We start from the raw sequence: 8,477 nt of genomic DNA, 5'->3' as shown, positions 1-8,477 counted from the left end.
GAGGGCGTGGTAGAGTTTTGGGGTGTGCCTAACTGGGCGCCACAGCCCCCCATGTGGTGTCACAGTGGTGCATTTACCGCAGCGGATTCGTTCCAGTCCGGGCACTGGCGGCTGCTTGCCGGGGGCCCGAAGAGGGAGTCTGGTGACACACACACTCACAAAACTGATAGCCATGCTTTGTGGGCGGAGGGGGCCCTTGCTGGTGGGGAGACTGAGGGAAATGAAAAGTGCTCCCTTTGTCGGATTTTGGCACTTGGTGAGTTAATTGTCTATTTTATGGATAACTAATGGACAGACTGGAAAAGTGGCTAAATGAGAGCAGGCCCAGCAAAGACAACAAGGCACAGCAAGAAGCCTATTTATTGTCCGGCTTGGAGGCCCGGAAGCCACACCCAGGTCACCGCATCCCGCATGCCCCCTTGCAGTCACAGGAGACACCCTTGTCAGCAACTTCCACTAATAGATCCTCCTCCTTCTTAGACCTGCAGCCTGACCCCGCCGTGATCGCCTCTGAGCTGGTCTTCTGGCCAGTGTGCACGCCCAGGACCTCCTGGTCCCCCGGCCGGCGGGCTGACTTCGGGAAATCAGGTGTCCACCCCTCACCATCAGACTGCTTTCCCGGCAATTTCAACTGTGGAGTTTAATGGGCTATTGTGATTTAATACAGTGAAACAGAAGCGTAACTAGATCATCACGTCTATGAAAATCGAAAGTTACCTGGAAGAATTCGATAAAAGCAACTTTGTGTTTTACTTTGTTTTGAAATCACTTTTCCGAATGGGTGTAGATGAGGTAGCTGTAAATTTCAAGGCAAAAACTCAAGAGCTAAGTTATCTGAATTTAACTGCTGCATAGGGGTTAATAAGTTCTTGCTCTGACATCAAGAAATATAAACCGGAGGAGACAATCCATTATTTATCCTCTGCGTGTATTAATGCAAGAAATACCATGGCAAGTCTGATTAGCAGAGGCATTAGCAAGAACATCAACATGGGTGAATGGGTATTTATATATTTTAAGACATTGAACCAAAATATTTAAGATGTGTATGGTTCATTTGTGTATTTCTGTGCATTAACCTTCTCTTTTTTTTCGTATTAACCAGCGGCCAGTCCCAATCACGGAGGGTAATAGGATTTCTTTTTCTCTTTTTTAATGTTTATTTATTTTTGAGAAAGAGATGGGGGTGGGGGGGGGGGAGAGACAGAGGAGGGGCAGAGAAAGAGGGAGACACAGAATCCGAAGCAGGCTCCAGGCTCTGAGCTGTCAGCACAGAGCCCGATGCCAGGCTTGAACCCATGAGCCGTGAGATCATGACCTGAGCTGAAGTGGGACGCTCAACCCGCTGAGCCACCCAGGAGCCACAGGTAGTAGGACTTCTACTGGGTAATCTTAAACTTGCGTAGTGAGCACTTAATTGGAAAAGAAGCCTCTGCTAGACCACTCCAGATGTTGAAAGGGACAGGCTTCCCACACAGGAAACGAGCTCGTTCCCCAGATGGGGCCGGGCCAGTCACACAGGGCCACTCTGCCTTCCTACTTTTCTTCAACCATTCCTGCGTTCTCTCCCTTTTTGAAAAGACACATTCTTTCTCCAGATAATCGACTTCTTTCCATGAAGTCAGTTAAATGTAAAGTTAGCCTGTGAGCTCTTCCATTTTCTTAGAGTAGCCTTGCACTGATTCTGCTCTGAACCATTCAGTTGGTTTATGATTTCACTCCCAACTGACAGTCTTAGCCTCATTCGTTGGTTGCGTTCCTGGAGACGAACCTCAAACAAGCTTTCATGCATCCCACGGGCACCAGTCAGTGTACGGAATGACAGGCAGATGTCGGTAGCTTGTTGTGAAGATGTCCTTCATGCTGCCTTTCCTATATATTTCACCTCTCTTTTCCTAGCCTACTTTTTTGAGTTTAACAGCACAATTATCTTAATCTTAAAAAACCACCAATATCCAATATGTTATCCCTTACCTTCAGAAATCTTGCAAGACTTAGGACTCTATGTGACGCTTGGGCCTGATTTCAAAGCTGGAGAGGAAAGAAAGCGAACAGACCTGTATCAACCGAATAGCTTTCTATTGTCATCATCAGAACACGGTGCTTCCTGTTACAAAGCCTTCTCAGATGCTGAACCCCTTTTCTGAGCCTGTGACAGTGCAGAATTCCTCCTCAGCCCCGTGTTCCTGGTCACCAGTGACGGTTAAAAATTACCCCCTGCTTGGGATTCTCTCTCTCCCTCTTTCTCTCCCCCTCCCATGGGCCCACGCTCTTGCCCTCTGCCTGTCAAAGTAAATAAATAAACATTAAAAACAAAAACAAAAACAAAAACAAAAACCCTATTCCCATCTTTTTTTGTTCTGGAAAACCACTAACTGCAAATGACCACCCATTCTTACTGGTCTGGGATAAGACTCAGCTTCACACTTCCGCAATGACCAGAGAAGACCTTCTCCTTCCTTCTACAGACCCGTGGGCAACTCTGTGGTCCACTTGCCCTCGTAGACTGGCCCCTATGAAACCCCAGGCCCCTCCCTTTTCTCCGAGGTATTAGTCATCAGTGAAGGTCCCCCCTACTGCAATCACCTGAAGGAACTTGTCTCTGATGCACATTGTCTTCCACGTCTGTCCATGTTTCCATATGTTAAGTGTTAATTTGACAACAACTACTACTCGCTTCCTTACCAGGTTGTTGTAAAGTTTAAACGCAGTTAGCACTTAAGTGCTTAGCAAGATATTTACACACAATCACAGTTATTTTTACCGGTAGCAATACATCACGTAGTCATTTATGCTTATATAATCATTGCAATAACTACTGTCAAGACAGACATTATTTATTCCCGTTCTACAGATTAGGAAACTGAGAAACGTCCGTCCGTTTATCCAAATCCCTCACCTAAGGGCCAAACCTGGGATTCAAACCCATAGCGTTTTCAATAGTAAGCAGCCTAGAGACAGAACTGAGTAGTCAAATCTGACGTCGCGGAAAAGATAGACTGTCATGCTGATTTGCCCTGTTCCTCCTCCCAGGGCACTGTCACACGTGCTTGGCACCCTGGGCGGCTGTTCCTGAACAGGCCATGGCATCTCTGACCCCCCACTAATCTCAATCTCGCAAAACCTCTGACTAGTGGAATCATCTTTGCTGAACCCCGGGAGCTGGCCTGGCAAGTTGCCCCACAACCGAGCCTCCTCCAGTGTATCCACTTGGAACAGAAAGGCTGCCTGCCTCCCGCAGGAAGCTGGGTGCCCCTTGCAATGCTGCCGGTCCCTTGCCTCCACCTCCGAAATGTGCCTGGAGTTTAGACTACTGAGTGACAAAAATAACTAGCCATCAGAATGGATTTGAAAACTTCCTTTTCACAAAGTCAATTCATTGAAGGGATTTATTTATGAGCATGTCTATCCTGGCGTTTTTTTTTTTTTTTACTATAATATCAATTTCAATCCATTGTTAATCCAATGAGCACTAAAAAACGTACTCAATTGAGCAGACGTTTTATTGATGACTTTGCTCTCTCTGCCGGCGGGCTGCAGGTGCCGCACGGAATGGCAGGAGCTTTCAAACAGCAGCCAGTCTAGTGTGGGAGGTGTGGGAAGTGTCATCGGGTAAGGGCGCTAATTCCTCCCTCCTTCTCTCCTCCCTCCCTCCTTCCCGCCCTCCTTCCCCTTCTCCTCCCTCTCCACCCTCTCCTCCTTCCTTCAGCTATTGGCTTAGTATCTGCTGTGCAGCAAACACAGAGTATATACTGCTGAATATATTAGACATCCCTTCTGTTTCCTGGAGTTTACAATAAGAAGAGACAAACGGTAAGTGAACAACATTTAAAAGGGCACTTTCAGGCTCTCACACACAGGGAGAGTATCGAATGGTGGCAGAACGACGCTACATCTGCATGGCCCATACGGCCCGCACAGGAGCTGAACGTCATGTGTGTCCCCTTCACCTTTGTGAGCTGGCCTCGGATCCCTCTTAGGCTGAAGCGTGGCCCATCACCATGGCTCCTTGGTGTGGCCCCCTCGACACTTTCTCTTACATACTCTGTGGCTTCAAACAGAAATACTATCTTTCTCGCCCCCTTGGGAGGGAGTTCTTTTCTCATCTGACCCTCCAAGGCATTCTATTCTGTGCAGATGTTGGTGGCAGAGGGTGTTAGAGAGTCAGTCCCCTGGCAGACGAACAAGTCTGTCTTTCTAACAAAAATAAACAGACAGCCAAATGTGACGGAGTGGCAGGGTTGAAAATAGCTTGAGATATTAGGCTTTCTGGCTTTTATTAGAAACACAGCCTTGCTCTGGGAGTGGAGTCCTGGTTGTGACACGTTGGAACGCAGCAAGGAAGTGGCCTTTCTCTTTGGGTTGTCACAGCTCTGGGGGCACAACCACTTTTCCCTGGGACCTCGGTGGCCCTCGGGGGCCTTTCAACAGTGTGAGGCAGAAATGGGCACGATCTGAGAACCAATCCTGCATGTTAGACTCTACAAGGCTGTTCTAGTTGGTTTTTCTCTGAGGGACAACCTCAGAAACCACGCAAATCCAGACGCCGATCCAGAAGAGATTTGGCAAGCCGTATGAAAATGCTCACCCCCTTCCACTTCGATAGGAAAGAGAAACACACGCAGCCGTGCTCATTGAAACCGCAATGACATACGAGCCCAAGATGTATTTGGAACGAGCCAGGTCTTAAGGGGCGGGGCAAGGGAGCCATCCTGCTATCACCTGTCATCACAGGGAAACCGAGAGATCTTTGGCACTTGCTTCCTAGAGTTAGCATATGGACTATTTCATCATGTGCTGCGACGTGAATTTAGACAGGTGTTGTTGGTGACATATATTCACAATTCACATTCAATTTAAGAGACAATCCAGGCTGAACCTCCCCGGCAGATAGGGTCCCTCTCTTTGCTCACCCACTCTTTCTTCTTCTCTCCCCTCCTTCTTTTTCAAGTGATGACACTGTTACCTTCTTTTAGGACAAACCAATAGTCAATAGTAGGGTGAGGGCTCTGGGACCTGGGGCTAACGCCATTTCTCCAGACCACACAGAACTGGGCGATAACGTCAGGACAGGGGAGGCATGGTGAAAGGTAGGCCCTGAGTTTTCCAAGGTGAAAAGAGCTTATTTCATTACATATATGATAACGTGACCACTGGGGGAAAAACAGATAATACTATAAGTGACAAAGAAGAGAAAATCTCTAGTAATCCTTTAGGAAAAACCACCGCTGATATTTACATATTTATTCCCAGAAGTTTCTCCGTGTTTGCATATTTGTGTTGCATTGTAGGTTGCATTTTCTGGTTTCATCCTTTGTAACAGACACATGTTGCATGTATGTGCCATAACGTATTTAATAACTCCCCTATTAATGGTCATTGGTTTCTGACACCTGTTCTCGAAAAGCAATGCTCTGAACATTCTCTACGTGTATCTGTGTATCTGTCTCTATTTTATCAGATCAATTTCTGCCAGTAAGTTTGCTGGGTCAAAGTTGCTGGCATCTGAATGTTGATTCCTATGCTCAGAGGGCCATGGGAGAAGTTGACAACATAGAACCCCATAACAAGAGCCTGCCCTGTGTTGACCCCAGGCAGAAGGGAGAAGACGGCACGGATTGAAGCTGAAAGATGAAAAAAGGAAGATGAAAAAAGGAAAGATGAAAAAAGGAAGTGCCCTTTTGACTCAGTGGCCCTTCTTCCGCACTCCCGAAAACATCTCGAACAAGTTTTCCCTTCAAGACCAGCTTCACCCAGAGTTGTCACCATTGAAAGAAGTCCACTCTATAGCCCCCAAATGTCCCAGATTTCATAATTAATGAGAAGAGACTGCCGAGAGAGACAAAGGTGGCGGAGAGGTAGGCAAGACACTTGCCCGTGTGTGCATGTGAGCAGGGAGAGGGTCATGGGAGGGATGAGGTTAAAATGGGAAGTCAAGAGGGGAGAAGTCAGGACAGGGACTTGGGGGTGTGAGACCGAGCAACCACTGGTCAGACAGGATTTAGTCCTTTTTGTGTGTGAAATCGTTCATTTCATTTCAAGCAACAGTCACAATCACCTCTCAAACAACCACCCTTTTATTCGGCTCATACTATTTGCACCGAAAAAGAAATCTGGAAAGATCCACCCTGAGCATAATGATTTCCTTCTGGAGGGTGGAACTGGAGGGGCAAGGGTAAACTATCTTACGTTGTATAGTTTTGAAAGTATCTTCTGAAGCATCCGAACATTTATTTTGAATTTTATGGTTTCTACATATCAAAATAAATGTGTGCTGGTTGAATCAGTGGAATTTTAGATGGTGGGTTTTTTCTAAGTCTACCACAGGGACACTTTGTGTTGGAAAGAAGAGGAATACAGACGCAAAGAATCGCTTTTGTTGAAAAGATCAGGAATAAAAATAAGTCAGCGAGGTAGGGATGAGCACGCTGTGCCTATTTTCTCCCTCACCTATTCCACACGAACAAAGACATGATAAGCGCCAGGCCAGGCCAGGTATTATGCTGAGCACTAGGGACAAAGGGAACAACAGATGCGGTTCTTGCGGGATGGCTAGGAATACTGATCAATGCCTGTGTGCCAGACAGCCCTGTTTCCAGTGCTTTGTGTGATCATCTTTCCTGATTTATCACAAGTGCCAAAGCTTTGGGTATCGCCACACTGCACAGATGAAAGCTTGGGCAGTGCAAGGTTACGTAATTTGCCCAAGGTCGCATGATGCTGTTCATCAAATCTGAGATATTACCAAGTGTGAGATAATACCATGATTTTATGTGCTATAAAAAAAAAGTTGGGGCTGGGGTGCCTGGGTGGCTCAGTCCCTTAAGCTTCTGACTTCAGATCTCTTGGTTTGTGAGCCCCACGTCGGGCTCGGTGCTGACAGCTCTGAGGGTGGAACCTGCTTCGGATTCTGTCTGTCTGTCTGTCTCTCTCCGATCCTCACCTGCTCACGCTCTGTCTCTCTTTCTCTCTCTCACAAATAAACATTAAAAAGAAAAGGTGTGGCTTATTAACAATATAAAATGGCATTGAATAACTGCCAATATGAACGGGATTGCAAGACTGATTTTAGGGATATTAACCTGTGAAAAAGGTGCATCTTTTGTTTATGAAATATGGGAGTTAGCAGTTGGAACACCAGGACTTCCCCCTGCACTATACAGGCTCTGACACCATGCTGTTGGACAGGGGACAGCCACCCTGGGAGTGCCTAGTAGGGTTCTTGTACAGAAGCACACCCTGACGGTGGGGCAGGGAGGGGGCGGGGCTCAGAGAGGGACAGACACCTGCCGGGATCGAGCTCCACCTAAAAGCCACAGATTGGGTACAGTGCACCAGGAAGAAAGATAAACAGTGTTCTCTTTATGGGTGGGACATGGTGCTTTAGAAGAAACATGTAATCCAGAAAGGGGAAAGCTGACAGATGGGGCGGGGGTGAGGGAGGTGCCTCAGGGGATTGTGGGACTGGGGTGGGGTTGGAAGAGTCACCCCAGGGGGTTGTGGGACTGGGGTGGGGTTGGAGGAGTCGCCCCAGGGGATTATGGGAGAAGATTTGGGAGAAGAAGGTGGGTCAGGGAAGCCATGTTAGTATATAGCGCTGCCGCGATGTACAAGAAAGGTGTTCAAGTCCCAGAATGACATAATCAGGCTTGTGTGTGAGCCCAGTCACCCGCACCTAAGTGGTCACGTGACTATAGGGCTGGAGTGATGCGGCCAGAGCAGTGAGCACCCTTGTGTGGCTAGCTCACGGCTTCACCCGTGTGAGGCCTCAAACGGTGGCTCGGTGACCCCGTTTGGGGGACCGGGGAGGACCAGGTGGGAAGAATGAAGACACATAGGGAGGGTTTAGACCTTGTTCACTGTGCCCGCAGCAGCAAGAGTCCTCCGGAAACCATGGAGGGGAGGCCACGGAGACAAGACGTCTTGGCCTCCGGCACCTGTGAGCCTGCACACCTGTGTAAGCGACCTTTCCTGTCCCCGGTGAAGCTACCCCCTCCAGGGTGCTGCTGCAGGAGCTCTGCCGTCAGCCCTGCAGGGCCGGAAGGGAGCACCAGATGGGAGCACGGCGCTGAGTGAGCGGAGGGGGAGCACGTGGGGGGGACAGAGGAGGACTGGCCGGGAAGTCCAAGGAATCCCAGAGGAGCGTCCTGTCCTAGAAGTTACCAGAACATATCTGAAGAAGAGAAGGTCGCTGGCTTCCTGGGCTTCCCAGGTGGATGGCACTGGAGGGTGCTCCTTTGGGAAGAGTGGAGATGGTGGGAGTAGCAGAAACCAAAAGAGGCCACTTTGGCGTGGCTGGACGTCGTGTCCCCTGACCACGGTGGGGGCCATTCCATGAGGCCGGGTTGCAGGGTCTCCCTGGCCTCTGAACTTTTCTGTGGATTTTAAGGGTCACACTTGACCTTGGTCCCTGGCTCCCCCCCTCCTTCCTACCTGGAAGCCAGGCCAGTGGCCGCCAGAGGAGCAAGGAAGGATCT

The 8,477-nt window shown here is 48.6% G+C and overlaps 1 long non-coding RNA gene across 1 annotated transcript; it reads left to right on the top strand.

Annotated features, from left to right (window-relative positions):
• The first annotated feature begins 3,666 nt into the window (after positions 1-3,666).
• On the top strand, positions 3,667-6,416 carry LOC123596245. The gene is made up of 2 exons (XR_006711622.1): positions 3,667-3,813; positions 5,462-6,416. It is a non-coding gene; the product is annotated as an uncharacterized LOC123596245 (long non-coding RNA).
• The last annotated feature ends 2,061 nt before the right edge of the window (positions 6,417-8,477 follow it).

This window comes from Leopardus geoffroyi, chromosome A1 (assembly GCF_018350155.1).
Source record: "Leopardus geoffroyi isolate Oge1 chromosome A1, O.geoffroyi_Oge1_pat1.0, whole genome shotgun sequence".
NCBI classification, from domain to species: domain Eukaryota; kingdom Metazoa; phylum Chordata; class Mammalia; order Carnivora; family Felidae; genus Leopardus; species Leopardus geoffroyi.
The sequence above is the reverse complement of the archived record's forward strand: the minus strand, read 5'-3'. Positions and strand labels throughout refer to the sequence as shown.